The 20,392-nt window shown below is 46.7% G+C and overlaps 1 protein-coding gene across 3 annotated transcripts in view; it reads right to left on the reverse strand.

Moving 5' to 3' along the window:
- Positions 1-20,392, reverse strand: part of OXCT1 (3-oxoacid CoA-transferase 1) — a 1,005,602-nt gene that overhangs the window by 701,006 nt on the left and 284,204 nt on the right. The window lies entirely within an intron of this gene.

The following is a 20,392-nucleotide window of genomic DNA, read 5'->3' on the forward strand; positions in this document are numbered from 1 at the left end:
GAAGTCATTCTGGGACTGCGAGGACCATGTACACCTAGTAGTGGGTGCAGCCATACCAGTAGCCCTGTCACTGGAAGAAGGGACAGATGCATTGCGCGAAGATGAAGGCCTACGGCTCATCGAAAATACTGTCCATTTTAGCAGACATGTGCCGCCAAGACACCCAACATGAAATCAACTATAGCAAGTCCGATACAAACTCTCTAGCTCGACAGAAGACCTGATACTACGAGGGCGGCAGATTGTGATACCGAGGGGACTGGTCGGTAGAGTGACAGAATTGGCCCACTGTGTCCACCAGGGCACCACAATGACAAAGGCGAGGCTGCACTCCAAGGTATGGTTCCTGGGGCTGTAGGAGAAGGTAGACCAATATGTGAGCAAGTGCATCTGGTGCCAGGCGGCCGCCCAGTCAACAAGGAACCCTGCATTGAGTCAATGGAGCGAAGCAACAACCCATGGGATACAGTGCATGTAGACTTTGGATCGACAGGGAAAGGGATGTACTTTTTGGTACTGATGGGCCAATGGTCGAGATACACAGAGGTGGAACTAGTGTATTCCACATCCTGCGAACAAACAATCCAGGCACTGGAAAAAGCTTTTGCGACTCACGGATTTCCCCGAGTGATGTGTTCGGATAATGGGCCCGCCGTTTCAGGGGAGACAATTTGCAGAATTTGTGCGTGACTGTGGCATCACACACCGGAAAGGGACGCTGGGTTGGCCGAGAGCAAATGGAGAAGCAGAGCATTTCATGTGCACGCTCAACAAGATATTTTGCATCTCAAAGGGAAAAGGAGGTGAACTGAAAAGAAACGTATACCAGTTCCTGAGACAGTATCGGTCGACTCCCCACCAATTCAAAGTCGTACCTCCAGCGGAAGCATTGTTCAACAGAAGCTCGAGAGGGCTCATTATTGAGATGGATGGCTGACCCCCATAGGTCATCGATGACCAGACGACATTCGACAAAAGGCAGGCGCACAATGATAAAGAAAATGCCAGGCGCAGGCTGAAGCCTCCTAACATTGAAGTGGGCGACCTGGTCCTGGTGAGAAACTGACATCCAGAGAGGAAGCTCTCCCTCAACTATGAGCCCACTCCTATGGAAGTGACCCACGTAAAAGGGCCCATGGTGACTGCTGCTGACCAGCGAGGGTCGCAAGGAGGAACTTGTGCTTCTTCTGAAAAGTTGCCAGAGAAAGACTACAGCCCGAAACAGCAGTGGAACCGTCTCCGGCCAGAGGGATGCACAGAGAGCAAACCCCTGAACAACACACAGGGGATCCCCAAGGGGAAGGTCATGGTCGAGAGAGGGAGAGAAGCGATGAGGAGTCAAGAGAGGTATCCCCGCCGGGAAGGCTGAGGTGTCCCATGAGGTTCAAGAACTTCATCATGGACCCGAGCTAATACAAAGAGACGGATAATGTTGGGCCCCAGCACTGTTTTGATATGCTTTGCACAGGTCTGTATGCCATGTTGACAGCAAAGTATAGATTATGTTTTATGTTTTGTTATGAAAAAAGGAGGGATGTGCAGAGTCACGTCTGCACGGCGGCGCTGTGCGCCATCGTGCACAGTTTAATTAAGTGGGCATAACCCAAGGCTCGTCAGAGCGTGCCGGGAACCCGAACAAGACAGACCTAAGTCCTGCATCTTCACTGAGGTACAGGAGGCCAAGGCCTGTCAGCGGGGGTCCCGGGGGTACTATACTGGTTATCACAATGCAAGCTCAAAGTGAACAGATGAAATGCATTCAATCTGTAATGCGACACACTTCACACCTGTAATAATTTGTTACAGTAAGTGTATGGGCAGATCTAGGCCCTTTGTAGCAAGGCCAAAGCCCATTCAGCCGTTACCTGGACCACCCCATCTCTTCACCGTGGGCTGGGCTTTACACGTACGGTGGAAATACATATTTCACAATGTTAGTCAACGACAGCAAAACAAATCTTAAAGATCATAGAATTGCTCCTTTAGTAATCCAGCGCGGTTTGGTGCATCTACAGATTGTCGCCTCTCTTTCTTTGAGAATAATCTAGTCTCAGCCCAGGCCTTAGCTATTAATGTGAGATATCCACAGGGAGCACCATGGCTACATTCACTCGATGTTTTAATGTATTGTCACAGAAGGTTAACTCAGGCGATCGAGCAGTCCCAAAACTAACCTGATGCAGGACCAGAATGATCAGGAGTGGGGGGGCGCTGTTGCGCGTGGCTAAAGATGGCCTCCTAAACAAGGAGCTCCACAGCCTGGGATTTTCACACAGCTGAATACTGGCTTACAGGGTGTGCATCACTGCATAACTGTGCCTGCTCTCTTGTGGGGCAACTGTGCAGCCAAATCGAGGTGTTTGTTCCTTGGCCGACCTATAATACTGCTCCCTGGACTTGCGGGAGCTGCTGAGGTGCTCCTTGTGTAGATACCTCGACCAACACCATCCACTATCCTTCTGCTCCACTGTTCCGCCCGGGCTGGCAGACACAGCACTGTGGTTGCCCGCGATCGACTCTATTGCTCCGCTGGGCACCTGAACTACGAGTATTGTGCGGCCCCACTTTGATCCCTCCTGGTGTCTGAGGGTTGGGCCTATTCTGCTGTACTAGCTGTGCCCAGCCCGTCCACAGGTTGAGCTGCACGGCTGCTTGCGACAGGTGCCTGGTGAGCCACTAGCGGGACTGCTGCCACACTGGCCAAGCAGGTTGACAGCTCCCTGTAACTGAACACTATATCGCCGACTATGATCACGGGCGCGAGCTTTGCGGGGACGCCAACGTCTACTCCAGAGTCAGGAGACGTGGCAAGAACAAACTGTGTGGCAGTATGCAACTCCCTGCCCCCCTCAGCGATCATACCAGGGTGCAGTTGACCCCCCCCATGCTCACGGCCCTGCTCCCTATAGGTGAGCGTGCTTGTCTTCTGTTGTGATCTACTGGTGTGACTGGGGACATTGCGGGGCTGCTGTGGTCTACACAGCGGGCCCTCGATCCAAGGATTCACTGGCCTGCAGCTCACAGACTATTGGACCTGCGGTGCCCACTCGGGGTTGGGGAATGAGACAGCCACTGAGATACTTCAATTGCAGCAAAGCCTTTGGCGGTGGATCCTGTTCCGGTGCACTGCTCCATTACTCATCTGGACACTACAGCAGTGCTTGCTCTCCTCCCCCTCCTCCCTGGAACCCTATTGTGCAGTTCCACTTGCCATGGCTCCACCAGAACACTGTAGGATCGATATGACTAAAGGTGCAGGAAAGAAGCAGAGCTCCATAAACATGTATGCCAACGCTGCGCCCAAGACTGTAGATGGGGCGCAGCCTTGGCATACAGGTTGAAACACCGGAATGTGGGGAGCCTAGCGAACTTCACCGCATGATGGGAGTATATGCGCAAGGGGTTCACTGCCATACATAGTAAGCTGGATATTGTACAATCAGCTCCATAATGTCCTGTGTGGAGAAAACTGACCTCTGCATTACCGAGATGGAAACTAGGGTAGGGACGACCGAAGATGAGATTGTGGCATTTCAGGCAGATGTCATCTCACTCTCGAAAAACAAGTGCTATCCATTGGCAAGAAAAATCATGATTTGGAATCCCGATCAAGGCACAATAACCTGCAAATAATAGGAATACGATAGGATAAAATTAACGGATCAATGATAGACTTTGCGGAACACATTCTGTTGACTTTGCTGGATGTCCCTAAACTATCGCTGCATTTTGCAATAGAGCATGCTCATTGTGCTCTCACCCCGAAGCCAAGGCCCGGGATGCCACCCAGTCCAATAATAGCCCACCTGCTCAAGTACCGAGATAGAGACGCGTCACTACGGGCTGCAAGGGCTAACGGGGAGCTACTGCTGGGATCTAACAGAATTCACATGTATCCTGATGTTTCAATTGCGGTGCAGCAAGAGCAAAAATCTTTCATGGCTGCAAAGAATGAAAAAAAAATCTTTCAGGGATACAAAAAATGATGCTTTAGAAACACTGAGCGCATTAAACCATTACCAAATGAAGAATCCAAGTGGTCCATACCCATATACCCTGAAGCTCTGCTTTTCGACTGCTCAGCATGCATCCTAACTGTTTGAACACCACCCCATCCGTGCCCCCTTGTGACTGTCTTTTTTTAATATAATGGTTTTGTAGAGATTTAGGCATAAAAATATGCCATGTTATACCCAGCTAAATTGAGAACTGAACATGGTGGCAAGGTGTACTTCTTCACTATACCAGAGAAAGCCATGACATTTCTAGATGAACACTTCCCTGGGTGAGCTTGGGTTGTATAGCCCTTGTTGCCTAGATGACCTTGTTGGTCGTTTCCTGTTGTGATGTTGCTGATGATCGGATTGTATCCGTGAGTTAACATTGTGGTTCTCTTTGACAAGGCTGCTACAAATTCTATATCTTGTATATTGTTGATTTTGGAAATACACACCACGTAATTGGTTTCAAATATGTTAAGTCATAGCTGTGTTGATGTCCAGGCTGTAGTCGGTGAGCAGCCCCCCATGCAAAGTTGCAAGTGTTGTTACGTTGTTGGGTGCATGATGTTCATTCCTCTGATTGGGCGAGGGCTTGGGAGTTTCGGGGATGTTACACAAAATGTCCTTGACATATGCGTAATTGTTGATCAGATGTAGCGCTGCCTAGTGGCAATTCCAGTGAAATGCTCAGTGTTGGCCCGACACAGGGTCAGGATATATGCTAGGTAGTGACGTGATGGTGGCTGAGGCATTACGATGTATGAGCTGGAACGAGCAGGGATTGGGCAATCCAGTTAAAATGCGGCGGCTTCAGCTGTATGTAGAGTGGCGTAAGGCTTGCATTCTGTTTCTGCAGGAAACGCATACAGTGGCGGTTGGCTGTGAGGGATTTCCCAGGAGCTGGGGAGCGCATATTTCACGACATATTCTTCTCAATGTAGGGGAGTTATGACTCATCCACAAGTCAATACAAAACACACATAAGAAGGTGCAGTTAGACCCGCTGAGTGGATATGTGTTATTACATGGTGTATTATTTATGGGCCGAATGTCGACGATCCAGAGTTCTACTCCGGTGTAATGAACCTATTGGTGCTATACCCCCTAATGCCCATCTTATGGGCGAATGACTTTAACACAATAGATACAGACCTTAATAGATCTGGGAGCAATGACCAGCAATTATCCAGAGCTGCCGGGCGATTCGAGAGGGTTTGACTGGTTTAGAGGTTGTTGACGCCTGGAGGATGCTAAATCCGACATCATGAATGTATTCCTTTTACTCTACGGTACATGACTCCCATTTGCACAGATATGTGGTTAGTGTCTAATACGCTCATTGGAAATCTCGGCGATGCTGATATATTGTGCAGGACCTTCTCCGATCACTCCCTGGTCACACTAACATCGACACTCGGGAAAACATTGGGAATGAGACAGTTGTGGAGATTTAAATCTCAGGCTTTATTGGAGCCTGTGTTTGAGGCTGAGATGGGAAAGTGTGTTAAGGAATACTTTGGAGGTAAACACGAGTTCAGTTGACACACGTGCAATTCTGTGGGAAGCTTTCAAAGCTTACATTCGCGGGATAGCCCTGGCCAGAGAATCTGGGGTACTTAAGGCGATAAGACGTGACATCCATTCCAGTGAAGCTACTTTGAGCCGACTCAAGTTGCAATATGCATCTGCGCCCACTACTGCCACACTGGGGGACATTAAGGCCAAGCTTGACAAATTCCGGTCACACGCTGATAGGGAGTTGAAATTCCTTGATAGCCCAGGCTTGACAAGGAAATATGGTGAGGGGGAACGTCCTGGCAAGCTGCTGGCTAGGTTGGTGCATCAAGCAGGCAATAGCCATCATATCTTATTTGTACAGGACCACTAGGGAGTATTAGTACATACTATGCCCAGGGTTAATCATGTGTTTCATCCCTTCTATGCTACACTGTATGCCAATGTAGACGTGGCATCCCTTCCTGATATAGAAAAACTCCTAGATCTATCATTGTCTGAACTGTTTGGCGAGGGTAGGGAGATACTGGATTGTCTCATGTCACTGGAGGAAGTAACCCGTGCCATTTAGGCCCTTCCTTCTGGGAAGACCCCTGGCCCTGATGGCCTGACTATGGAAGTTTACAAACATTTTAAGTCCCGCCTAGTTTCGCAACTTGTTGCTCTGTAAAGAATCTGGTACTTGAGGGATTCTTCACCCCACACCAAGGGAAGCTGTGATCACTGGGCTGCTGAAGCCTGATAAACCAGCTGAGCAGTGTGGCTCCTACCGCCCTCTTTCCCAGATTAATTCTGATATTAAAATAATTGTGAAGGTGCTAGCCCTTAGACTGGCCCCCTACATTGGGTACATCATCCACCCTGATCAATCGGGCTTCGTTCCCGGCCGATCCACAGCGCTTAATCTGAGACTCATCTTCAGGCACAGTATGCACAGTATGCAGCGTATTGGTTTGATAGGTGCACCCTCCACCCACACGTTAAAATTGAACGACACGTGGCTGGTGCTTGCGATGTTCGCTCAATGGTATTGCCTCCATTACGAAGGGGCCCTGGGGTTAATGATCCCATTAGTGTGGCAGCACTAGCATGGGGCAAGATATGGAAGCTGTTAGAAACTCCTCACCCATTCCATGGGGATCTCCCACTATGGAACTTCCTCCCATCATTTCCTAAGGTAAGGAAGATTGCCGAGCAACAGTGGGTGGTGGATGGATACACAACCTTAAAAGACATATAGGCCATGGGATCTTTTATTACACTCCAGGATTTACCACGTCCCTCGCAGAGACATTCTTCGCGTTGGCTACAATATGGGGGTGCTCTGACGTACTGTTAGGGATGCATGGCTAGGGTTTCCTGTAATCCCGACAGGACAAACCGTTGTTAGGTTTTATCATGGAGGCAGCTCTGGCCCGTGAGAGTGGCTAGACTATACAATTTGTTGCAGAGCCGTGGCAATAAAACCTCTGACCAAGCTCCGTGAGACCAGGGAAAGATTTGAATATGGACATTACTGATGAAATCTGGGAAATCATGCGTTTACGAACCCGCACTACATACCTCAATTCTAGATTTTGATTAATACCGTTTAAAGTTGTTACACAGATTTCACTACATTCCGGCTAGGCTGCAACCTATTTTCCCATGCTCACTCTGCTCTTTGGCCCAGATGTCACTCGGAAGGGACAGGATACCGCCACATACTGTGGGACTGTCCGAAATTAAGAGACTTGTGGGATGGGGTGTGTGATACTGTGTCTAAGATATTCGATTGCACCATCGAGCCCAACCCGATGCATTGACTGTTCCATACTTTCCAATTACTGCGAAAATGCTTTCACAGGCTGGCTAGCCTTTGTATGCTACTTATGGTTCGATGTATATTAATGCATGGTTGAAGCCAGCGCATCAGTTGCACACTGGTTGCGAGCTGGTCATGGGCCTCCGATCGTGAAGACCTCACTGCAGCCGACGGGGTGCAAGCCAGTGGAAACATGGCCTCCCTTTCGCACTTATTTGCTGTCAATGTAAGGGAATGTGTCAGCTATGGAGAATTTGACAGACTGCCTATGATTCTCTTTCTCTACTGTTTGTGTATTTCTTCATTCCGGGACTATGTTGTTACATGCACTGCACTATGTTCTGGTTTCTACTGTGTTACTATATGCAACTACGGTTGTAAAATTCTCGCAGTAAAAAAGGCTGCCATACTCTTTGTTGTAATGTCAAGCACTTATCAAAGTTTAGAAAAAGAATGACCAGGAATAAGTAGCCCCCTGTTAGCCTAACACAGCAGGGGGTGGCAAGGTCGGATGAAGAGGTGTACCTTCCCCTTTGGTTATCAGCTTCCAGCCTTGGCTGGTGGAAAGAAAAGCATAACGGTGTTCCCTGCAGCCCAACAGTGGCAGCTGCTGATGAGATTTGCCCTGAGCTGGAGGCTCAGGGAGGTTTGGGAAGTTAAACCCTAAAATGCTCGGTAAAGAGTTGATCAGAACAAAAAAAGACTGGAGATTACTAAAAATGCTAAAAAGGAAAAAAGGGGGACAGGGACGTAATTGCTGCATGAACCATTGTCTCCCTCGCCTGGAAAAGCACAATGGCGGCCTCATGAGTGTACACCCACTATCAGCTTAGCCTGGCAGCACAGGAGGATGTCGGAGAAGGTCAGGTGCCACCTTGCAAAAGACTGACGGCCAGCAGCACCAAAAACCACAGTTTGGCCCATTGCGCTAGTGGCCTGCAAGTGCGTAGAAAGCAGGGCAGCTCACGTTACAGCGCTGACCAGATATCTGTCCAACCCGCCGCCACAGTGAAGCAGCCTCTTTGGGCCCATCAAACCCCAGTGAGCAAAGTGGCTGTGCTGCTGCTGCACAAGATCGCACAGTGGTAGGGCAGAGAAGCAAGGCAGATGCCCGACACAACAAAAACGCTGAGGTAAACGGGCCTGCACAGAGAGCTTTGATCCCTTCTACAGTGTCCTGAGCGGACCACCGGCGAAAGTGGCAGCAGCATGTAAACTGCCTAGCACTAGAGCACAGAGCACCAGAGATCAACTTTAATTGCAATTGTTGTGCATACATCAGGGCGCGATTACATGCTCGGCCCCAGCAGACTGTGGACTGCTGATGCCGGGCATCAGCAACGAAGCCTGCCCTACCATCCTGTTGCCTCTAAGCTTATGAAGGCGGGATTGCCTCCTGTTGGGGATCCCAGAGAGAGCCTTCCACAGAGACTTTGACAAAGCGCAGCGCAAGCAAGATTACCTTAACGACTTTGGAACAGTCAAGTCGATCAATGACAGCGCTGTCACTAGAGAGCACAAGAACACCTGTATTAACAAACCGATGAGCAATTCATCCTGCCCTAAGCACGGTACCAAAACACCACTGCTCCACGGAGTAAACCCCAGATCAACAGCTGCAGGCACGCAGGTGCACATCCCTGGTTATGCCTGCGTGCAGTGTTGAGCAGAGACAGCCAGGCCCCAGAGTTCCACTATAAAGTGCAAAAGAGATCCTATTGTCACCACAAACACAGCTGCCTGGATACCTGATGTGCAACATCCCCCCCAGCTGGTAATGGAGAACTTCTGATGCCCAGAGCCACTGAGGAGAGTTGGGATGTTAGCTGGGCGATCTCCCTACGCCTGCCATGGCGAGTTGAGACGTGTGACAGGAGGCAGCAGCACTGGGAGAGGAGTGGGCCCAAACCATTTCCTCATCACTCCTGCACAGCTACACGCCAGTGGAGCAGCTCTAATGCAAGCAGAGGGGAGCGGATAGTGACAGTTCCTCACTTTATCACCATTTTCTGACTGTGGACACCATGCTGGACAGTAGCAGCTCTGCACTGCTTCCATCGTAGTGTTTCCATAATGCAGTCCCAGCCCTCGGCGAGTATACCAAGCATTCTGGGTGGTGATCAGGAAGCGTCCACAAAGGCAGACATCCGCCTCATGTTTGTGGAAATAAGATCCATCAAAAGCAGCATTTTGGCCACAATAACAGTCCTGCAGTCAAGAGTGGACAAAGTGGAAGACAAATTAGAATCATTGGAAAACAACCAGCTCTTGGCAGTTTTAACAGTTGAAAATGGTGGGTCGTTTTTTTAGACCTCGAGCAGGGAGAAGTTGATCTGGCAGCCAAGGTCCATGATCTGGAGAACAGAGAGGCAGGCCCTAATCCCTACCTAGAAACAAAAAATGAAGGATCTCTCTGTGCCAGGATGTCAGTAACTGAAAAGCCATCCTTGTGTTTAACATGTCCTATCCTGACCCTCACTATATAAAACAAAACAACAAAGCGTGCAAGGACATTTCTTTAACTTGATGTTGGCAAAAATGTTCAAAACCAAAAGTATGAAATGTCTCCAACGAAAATGTTCTCTAAGGTAAAGACCCTTGGATCCAGAGGGTGGTCCTTTTTCCCTGGATTCTTAAATAGGATGGCAAATATTTCTCTTTAGTTAACAGTTCCTTTGTATCTGCACTGGACTTAAAAGGTTCTTGTTTTAACAACAAGTTCTCCAACAGTCTTTCTGCAGTATTCGCTGTAACTTTGCAGATCGCATGGTATACTCTCATGCCAGGAATCTTTATACAATTTCAGCTGCCTTGTATACTTGCCTGCTAGGACTTCTCTTATGTGTTTCACAGTTCTTTGGCTATACCAAAATTGCATATTCGGTCTATGGTAACATTTGCTCAAACATTTGCCCCACACTGGTATGTCATGCATCTGTACTTGATTGAGGTTTGCCTTTGTACTTTGCCTTGACTGCATTCAAACAAACTTCAGATATTTTCTGCATCAGCAATTTTGTACCATACAAACATTTGCTAGCTTCTCTGAATGCCCTGTGGCCCCCAGCTGCTATAGGCAAACTCACCGGTTCCTTCCAGTATCTCCAATTCTACTTTTTCCTCTGCGGTGTGGTTCCTTCAACCGCTTTCTACTTTGGAGTGTGCATCCTGTGCGGCTCTGTGGTCACACACAGGCTTTCCTTGTTGGCTCAGACTGGAGACCGCTGCCTCCTCCAGTAGCCCAACATCCAGGAGCTCCTGCATGGCTCCCAGCGTCTCCACAGCCCTTCTCGCTTGCATGCAGCATTTCTCCTCCTGTCGCAGCAGCCTTCCCCATTCCAACACACCTGTTCAATTGCCTCACGTTCATGAGCCTCAGAATGGTGTTCGACGTCTTCTCCCGCAGAGTATGACCCAACAGTGCGGTTGCCATCTTTAAATGTCCCGTGCACTGAAGATCTGGTAAAACATCTAGCTTGCATGTTGTACTTTGAGCTCCTGTCACTTTGTACAAACTCCCTCATGTCAGTACCTGGGTGGTTATGGGATATTCCAAAGATACTATTGGACTTTTAACTCTTAGATGGTTTTTCTCAGAGATTTCATATAAAGGCACATCAGAAACAACAGGTGTTGTAGGAGTTTGGGCCAAAGGTAGGGGGTAGAGTAGTTTAGAGAAAGGGTTTCTTGACTTCCTTTACAAGGGGGAACCGATAGCGGACAGTAGCCCATTAACGTCTTGGTTGTCAGAGGGTCTTCCTCATGGGAAAGAGGGGAATTCCACGTCCCACCCGATGGACTCAGGGTGTCTCCACAGAGGATGTTCACCCCTCCTCCTGTGATCCTCCCTCACAAATCCACCCCGAATCCGATCCGAATCAGGTAGCGACTGCCATCCCGTGGCCACATGGGAGGAGGTCATCGCTGGGAAACCAGTGATGAGTCCATCGGATTCCTCACAGTATGTAGCGCTGCACGCCCAAGCTCTTAAACTAGAAAACGTGACAAGACTAGCAAAATTGTGCAAAGGAAGACCAGGATCTAAGAAGAAGAAGAAGTACGTTCCAATGTTTAGGTGCAAGTAGAGTGAGCAAAAGTAAATTTGATTGGAAATAGAGGGTAGGAACGACTAGAAGAAGCTGAGAAGAACATAGGTTGGAAAAGAAAGAAATAAAAGAGGAAAATAGGAAGGAGCCATAATATGAAGGCATTTAAGGGTAATACAAAGACTATTAAACGAGATTCCAAAAGAAAGCCAGCCAAGAAACAACAAGGCAGAGAAAATAGAAACACGAGGGGATAGACACAAGAGCAGGCTACTATAGTAATTCTATAAAGAATGAAGAGGTGCAAGCTGATAAGAGAGCGCATTGAAGACTAGAGCAATAGAAGGGATACGCGTAAACAAGGGAAGAACCCAGGGTTTTTGTAGCATGAAAAAGGAGAGATTTACAGATGTTAATTCGATGGAAACAAGAGTGGGCAGTGGTAGAGATGTGAGATAAAATGGAAGAGTACAGTCAAAGATGACTCCAATGAAACGGGTAGAAGATGATGTGAAGGGAAGGAGGTAGGTGGAAAAACAGATAGGAGGTAGTAGGAACGCAGAATTTGGTCAAAGCAGGGACGAAAAGCACCTCCGTTTTGGTTTTTTAAGGCTTAAGATGTAGATAATGATCAGATAGCCAGCAAGCAGACAGAGTAGAGTGGATACTATCAGCAAAAGAAGAGAAACAGAAGGACCTGAGAATCTTCTGCAAAGAAGTTGTGGGATGAACCAAAAGAAGAGCAAATAAGCAAGAAGTGATATAAAGTGAAAAAGGAAGGTCGACTGACCCCTGCAAAACACCATATTGAAGAGGAGGTACCGAGATGGATAGCCCCCCGCACATGAAACAGTTGGTGAGTCTAAGAAAGAGAATCAAGTGCAGAGCTCCTAAAACAAAGATGAGAAACCGAGAATAAAAGAGCAGAGCTGAACAGTGTTGAACGCTGCAGACAAGTCAAGAAGAACAAGCAAGAAGGACTGCTTAGAGTATCAAGTGGAGATAAGATACTTTCAGTGGAACGGAAAGGGTAGATTGATAGCATGGGAGAATAGCAAGTTATTTAGATAAGTACAACTCAGAATATACAATATGCTCAAGAAGCTTAGAAAGTAAAAGAAGCAGTAAAATAAGTTAATAGTTTGAAGGTAAAGAGGGGTCTAGTGAGGGTTTCGTTAGAATAGGAAAAATAGAAGCAAACTTAAAAGCTGAAGGAAAGTTAAAGTACGTAAAAAAGAGTTCCAAAGTGCCATGAGATATGGAAGAAGGTAAGTACAGACTTAAGCAATTAGGGAAGACAGAAGAGTGCCAGAAGGAGCAGTTGTGGGATGTTCCTTCAAAAAAAAAAAAAAAAAAAAAGAGAAGAGATTTTACAATTTAAATGATGCCCCTCTTCAACCCCAAGGGAGGTGGGTTTGTTTTTCAGAAATTAGAGTTAAGGTTAATTGAGCTGAGAGCCTTTCTATAGTGCTGTAAACAGTTGCAGTTGAGACAAGTCTAAAAGCTGAGACTCTGAGAAGCTCTCACATTCACAACTAAAGCTTGCCCATCTGGTTATTCATAACAGTTTTTATAAAGTGTGCTGCCACCATGGTAGCATCCTAGCACCATTGCCCATAACGTAATCTATAAACATCTAAGCTTAGTTGGAGGAGTATGATAGTGGAGCAGCGCACAGAGAAAAAGCTGTCATTTATTTTGTTGGCCTTTGGGATAACCAAGAGTTGTGTTGCCAATGTATCAGTTTGTGAAACAAATGTATTTCAGAATAGTGACTGAGGGTCCAGTCCCATTTCAGGTTCATTTGACCATGCAGTTATTTATTTATGTTTTATTTTTTTTATTTATTTATATAGCGCTAAAGCCCGCAGGCATCAGAGTGCATTCCAAAAAGACAGGACAGTGATTACAAAAAACGGGACAAGAATAGACACACAGAAGTTTGTATCATGGGGAGCTGAGAGAGGTCGCTAGTCCAGTTTATTTAAAGAGTAGGGTCTTTAACTTCTTTGTGAAGAGTATGTAGTTGGTTTCTAATTTCAAGGATACGGGCAGTTCATTCCATTTATGGATGTTTCTGTTTGGAAAGGCCTTGCCCAGGCCGTTTTGCTTTTTAGCTGGGGTTGTCTGGAGAAGACCCTTGTTGGAGGATCTTAAATTTCTAGATGGTTCATGCCACTTGAAGTGATTTATCAAGTATGCTGGGGCTTTGCCATACAAGCATCGGTGGACCATTGTGAGGGATTTAAAAGTAATTCTCTCCTCCACAGCCAGCCAGTGTAGCTCTTTCCTATCGCCTGTGATGTGTTCCCTCCTTGGCCTACCCGTGATTGTCCTAACGGCATTATTCTGAATTACCTGGCATTGCTTCAGGCATTTCATATTAGCTCCCAGAAGCAAGGAGTTGCCGTAGTCCAGTCTTGACAGTATAGTTGCTCTGGCTATGGTAATGCTGTTTTTTTTTGGTAGAGCAAGGGTCTAATTTTTCTCAGGAGTTTTTGGTGGTATTGACAGTTCCTTTTTAAATATGCTGTATGGGCCTCTGCTCCTAGTGAGGTTTGTAGGTTGTTTTACTTACTTATTGAAACTCAACCTGTTTTAAGGAGCAGACTGCCTGCTGGTGCAACATAGCCTACAAGCCGAAGTAGGAGGTAAGCATCAACATTCTGTTCTGCCACAAGATAGGGCTTTCTTTAAACCACCTTATATGTGGTTGGAGTAATCCAAAATGGATAGGTGGTGGTCTGGGCTTTGTTGGGAAAACAGAAGGGGAAAGATTGCTTTCAGTAGTGTAGGTCATAACAATCTTAAACGAGAATGGCAGTGAGCTGGTGGTGCATATGTAGTACCATATCTTGTAGTACTCCCAGGTTCTTTGCTAAGAGTGCTGGTTGAGGGCTGGCTCCAGTCAGTAGGGGCCAGAGACCAAAACCTGCTTTCCTACGACCATAATATTGGCCTTAGTAGGGTTCATTTTTCTGCGTTCATCCATCTATGGGTATCCCGAAGACCATCAGCAAGTAAGGTATAATTGCTGGGTTTGTCTGTGACAAGATTGCAAATTAGTTGACTATCACTGGCCTAAATATATGGCATGACAGCAAAAGATGCATTTGATCTAAGCAGAATGCTGGTAAAACTATTCAGAGGTCAGAGTGTCCTCTGTTATTAAGGTATAAAGTCTGTTTCCATTAGAGGCAGGTGAAAGAGCCTGTGTGGATGATATTGGACTGCAGATGTGAAAGTGTTAGGGAGAATTCTCCTTCTATGGCTAATTTCCCTCACCTAGAGAGTCCCACAGCAGCTTTGCTGGGTTTCTGGAGTTTATTTTTTCCACCTGGTAAGAGTGTACATCCCTTTTCCACTCTTACCTGTGTTTTGGCCTATGTGTTTTTACTCATTGTGTGATCTTGGGCACTGGCGCACACCACTCCAAGTGCCCCTGTTCTTGTATGGGTTACACCGCACCCTCAGTGTAGTAACCCAGGGTTGTCTTTAAGACTTCCCTCTGACTCCATTTCGCTGGGGCTGACTACTGTCCCCCAGAGAAAGGTAAAGTTGCCATTTACTTTACATAGTCACTTTTACCACAGACCCAATACACCCCATCTTACATGGAGTACTAGAAAGGGCTAATCTGTACCCCTTTTCTGTCTGTACCTCCCTGAGCATTGTTTCGCACTTTTTAACATTTAGACTTGGCTGGTGGCACTGGTATCTACCCTAACTTTTCTACTGCGATTATATTAGATAAACGTGGTACTGTTCTTGGCTATTATATTAGCCTCGAACATAAACCCGCTTGACCAAATCGTCTTTCTTTTGGCTCAGGTTGGGTTTATTCGCCATTTCTTTTTGTTAAAGTCCTTCTTGTGTTTTACTTTGCGCGGCAAACTAGGTTCGCCTTCTTTGTTCACCGTCTCTTGGCGGGCTTCTGCAGAGAAGCCCTTCTCAAGGCGCCTGGGTGTCTAGGTGGGCAGAATGTGAGGGAGGGGTGTAGTCACCCCCTGCACAGGGTATCCTAGGAAACCCAAGTCGCACTTTGCCATGATTGGCGGAGGTGGTTGTCACGGCTGGACAACCCCCCTGCTGAGTGATTGACAGCCAGGCTGTGTGAATGGGGGTTTTTACGCATAAAAGGCAGGTCTCTTGGGCTAGAAGTCAGAGTCGCCTCTGGAACTACAAGGAACCGAAGAGAAGCAGAGAGAACGACAGCTGCTGCAACTACCCCGTCCCGATGAAGCCCTGCTGCAGTCACAAGCTAACTACCCTTTGACGACTAAGAGGAGATCCAGTCTGGAGTCTTCTTCCCTTGAGCCTGGTGGAGATAACCAGCTCATCTTCAGCCAGAGATCTCCACCGTGGTCGAAATCGCTGCACACTACTGTAGTGATCCGGATAGCCACCTGCCGAGCCTCTCCTGTTTTAAAGAGCGCACCTTTTATTCGTTGTCGCGGCTGCCGGCTTCATCCCTGTGTGGTGCAGACCCCCTTCAGACGTCGTCCTTCCCGACGAAGCTCCAGGAATCGTGGGTCTGCGGCAAACCAACAGGAACAACTACCATGGCACCAGCTGCATCGTTGAAATAAGGTATTGTGCTCTACTCGAGGAAACTGGGTGAATCCCTTTTCTTCATCCTCAAGGCTCGTCCTTGTCTTCCCTCCTTCTTATAACTTTTGCTTCCGAACATTGACAATATCCAAGTACTTTTAGGCTACATTGAATCGTGAACTGTCTAACAGTGTGATCTTCGGCAACAGGTCTCCGGTGTCACTTAACCCTGGCTCCGACCCTTTGACTTTTGACTCCTGTTTCTGAGTGTTTCTCGATGCTGTCTGCCTAACCTAAATATTGCCTGTGATTTTTGCCTCCAACTCCCTCTGGGTATCTCGGGTGCTAAGTGTGTTTTTGCCCCGGTAGTATTTCATGTCACGGATTCCCGTTTATTGAGTAGACCGAACTGTCAAAAAGTGATCGCAACCATATCTGCGGTATTGTGTTTTGTTCATAACACCGGTTCATTCAAACACAGGATACTTACCTTGAGACATAATGTACCAAGTGAATTGGTTAGTCATAGTATATTTAACGTGTGGTTTTGTTTAAAGTTTAATAGAGGTGTTGTGTTTACAACTGATGGTTTCAAAATAAATGTACTTATATTTTTTTTTACCTGAAACAAGTGTTTGCTTGAGTCACAGTAATTGTGGTCCCTTTGTGTAATCTCTGCTACTGCTCATATACTCTTGAGATAAGCCTGGCTGCTCCGCTACTGCTACCACTATAGCTTAGTAGCACAGGCTTATACCAAAGATAAAACTTGTATTTCCACCTGTGGTCTTAATTGTGTGTAGTGGTCCCTAAGGGCATTGCACAGGATTCTTCCGAACAGAAAGTTATTTTGATTTTGGTGTGTGAACTACCCTGGCTTCTAGACAACCAATGAATCTTTCCTGGTAAGTGGTATAAAACACAGGGGACAACAATTTGAGGATTATGGTTTGAATTTCTGGGGCAAAACTATTTAAAACATAAGACTTATTTGAAACGGTTGTCTCGAACTATCAATTTGAGAAATGTTGCCGCCAATGCAGAAGGGATTAGTTGGCCATGATGGAAGAGGGCGGCTGCTTGGCAGGGAGGAAACTGGGCATATCCTCGGTCATGGTACTGTGGAATAGACTATTAGGTTTTCTTCCAGCTACATCCAATAGTGCAGAGGACTAGCTCCACAGGAGTGAGTTGCCCTTTTGAGTGGATTTCAGATGAGAATTATCACAAGTTAATCTCTGCCACTACCATTGAACCCTAAACACCTCCTCAGGCTACCCCCACAGCCACGGTTATTGTTACTACTCAAATGCTTCAAGCAAAACTAGATGATTATGCGTAGCCTAGACCATCTGGTATTGTGCTAACAATTTGAAATGTACTATGAAAGACTGACAGAAATGGCGCATGGATGTTAAGGTTCAGGTAGCCTTTAGAGAGGCATCACATAATTCCCATGGAGGAGACGTCCATCTCAAAGTTGCATTCCCTCAAATGCTGAAAATGGTGGCTGCCCTGGTTTTGCCATATAAATCATGACAGACAATGGACACTTTGTTTCCTGGTGTCAATTTTCAATTAATAATGAAACAGCTACAGAAATGGTGTGCTCCGACAAACCTCGACTAATCATCATGAACAAGTATCTAGCTTATAATAGAGCCTGAACTTTGATCAACTATTGCTTTTCCCATGTTATGAATGTGACCATTCCAGCAGTGCGACGAATCCTAGGATGTCGTTGCTGCTTCCGAAGAGGAAGCTCCTTCCCATGAGGCCTGGGTAGAGGCCACTACCCGACAGACCCCCTTGGAGTGGTACTCAGTAGGTGGATCTCATGAATCCATGGGGATCCATGGGAACCCCCCTTTGGGACAGTGACGACTACATCAGGATAGCACAATATTCCCACCAATCACATGACCCTGAACCCCCTTCCCACAGTTAATTGTCCTTCACCTCAATCCTCTTCAATCCAGCGCTCATACTCTTATGTATTTTTCAAAAACAGTCCAGCACTCACTCAGTACTGAGACGAGAAAGAGGTGCTGAGCAATACCGAATAACCAATGGAACCACTTTCTCCAGTCTAGTGGTCTGTGACATGTCACTGGAAGAAACCAGATAAAAACTGGAGAGACTGGACATGTTGTCAAGCCCCCCCTGGAAGAACCACGAGAGCCAGGAGGAACCCAAAATGCACGTGGGTGCTGACTGGTACGCAAGGAACAAGGAGAGAGTCTCCAAGGACGGTCTAGGACATGAGGACCGCACAGCCTGCAGGTGAACTAAGACTCTGGGTTTCTCAGAGACCCAGGAAGCGCAAGAGAACAAGACCACACTGTCCCGGAAGGAAAGAGGACTGCAGAACTGCCACAGAGCAAGTTAAGTTCAAGAAAGGTACCGCAGCCAGTGAACGAGCGCAGCTGCCTCACAACTGCACAAACAAAGCCGCAAGGAACGTGGGCAGCCAAGAAGGTGCTGGAAGCTCAAAGAGGTGGTGGTATGAATCAGAAGGATGGGAAAGGAGGGTCTGGGACCTTAAAGCAGTGAGAGAAAAGCAAAAGTACAGTTCTTGGCCGGTTAGTGAACCAAGCCTGTATGACACACTATTACCTGGGGAGTGCATCCAGGCTACTCTTTGTCACAGTACTTGGTGCGAGGGGCCCAGGTCTGCCCATAAGGGACCCACTACAGCTTGGGAGTGCATCAAGGATGTTCTTCAGTGCATTGCGTGGCGAGAGGACGCCAGAGCTACCAACCAAGGTCCGGGACCCCAAGTAACTATGTTGTAAGCCTGAAGAGGGCCAGGGGCAGGGAGACATCCCAACAGCCAAGGAGTGGCTGAAACCACTTTGTGAAAATCTTACTAAGACCAGAACTGCCTTTTGTCCAGGGGAAGGGAGTCATTCCTCTGGACCAAGAAGACATCTCCTTTGATTTAGTTAGCTTAGCGTGTAAGGGACAGAGTTATTTTTTTTTTTTAAACTGGACATTAGGACTTTTGCTTTGGCCATTCCAACACTAGTTATTTCAGTTGAGGCAGGGAAAACCCTCTTAGGTTAAGGGCGAGGTAGGGTTTTCTTGGTTCCATGTAATAATGTCCCCACAAAAATATCGCCATGCAAAAATATTGCCTGAAAATTGCCGTTTTTTGTGGGGACATTATTGCATGGAACATGCGGGGGACACCCCTGCAACCTCCAAACCCTTTTTTTGTTCTCTTTTTTTTTGGCTGCCCTTATCCCCATATATATGGTCACCCATATAATATCGCCACAACCTTTTCCCGGCAATATTATGTACAGCGACCATATATATGGTGATAATATTACCGGATACCGTTTTCTTTTATTTTTACCTTTGAATAAAAGTGTATAGCAAACACCATGACCCCCCACTATGTCAATCCTACTTTTGCACACTTACATCAGTGTGTTATGAAACTCCAGTTAAGTCAAATGTGTCAGGTCACAGATTGTCAATCTTTAAAGTCACTTCGGGAAATATCAGTTTTGCATTACTTTTCCCTGCCCTACAAGTGACTTCCCAGTTTCTGAAATGTTGAAAGTGTGCAGTCAGACGACTAGCACAGCAAAGAGCATTGTTCATCATGAGAGGTGTAGGGTGAAAAGCCGAACAATCAAAATAATCCAAAATAGGCCAAACAATCGATGAAGCATTTGCAAGGAAAACAAAAGTATCAGACGGTCCCGTAGAACCAAACTAACATGGAGCTGTCCCCACCCAAAGAAGGTACATCTTGCTGTAAGAAACCAATAGTGGCAACAGTAAAGACGGACACAAGTGATCACAGTTCAAGGGTGTTTATTAAACTGTATAGGTAGGTTGGAAAAACGCCCAATCTATACCTAAATCTATGATGGGAGCAAGGTTTGACAATCAAACAATAATAAGGCAGTTGCTAGAGGCGTCTTGTCAAATACATGGGCCTGTCATAAGAAAAACCTATTGCCAATCCTTACACTAAATACAAAAAGAAGTTTGGGATAATATTCATAAGAAAGGAAAGGAAGTTTTGACAAATAATAAGTCGAGACGCGGTAGCCCGTGTCTCCCTTCCCCACTTTTTAAGCACAGGACAAGGTAGGATTCTAGAGCACAGCACATGCTTGAAATTTCCCAGCACAAGCCTGCAGTTCCGCTCTCAGCAATCAGGGCCTTCGGTGGTTAAGTCTATTTCTACAAAAAGTCTCTTGCCTCGGAGGACCTGATGGGTTTCAAAATAATGAACAAACGTATTTTCCGTATACACGGCAGGTGATTGATTACTTTTCATGCCTGGACCCCCCTTTTCCGGGCTCAGATCTACAACAAGTTTGTAATGATATCAGGACCTTCGGTAGTTACGTTTTCTAGTTTGAGGGCCCGATAGGTTCAACATACCAAAACAGAAGTTCAACAAAATGTATTTTCTGGTTGCACTTTGGGTGATGCTTCCTCACCCTGGGATA

The sequence above is a fragment of the Ambystoma mexicanum genome, chromosome 6p (genome assembly GCF_040938575.1).
Source record: "Ambystoma mexicanum isolate Mex_15411 chromosome 6p, UKY_AmexF1_1, whole genome shotgun sequence".
Lineage (NCBI taxonomy): Eukaryota > Metazoa > Chordata > Amphibia > Caudata > Ambystomatidae > Ambystoma > Ambystoma mexicanum.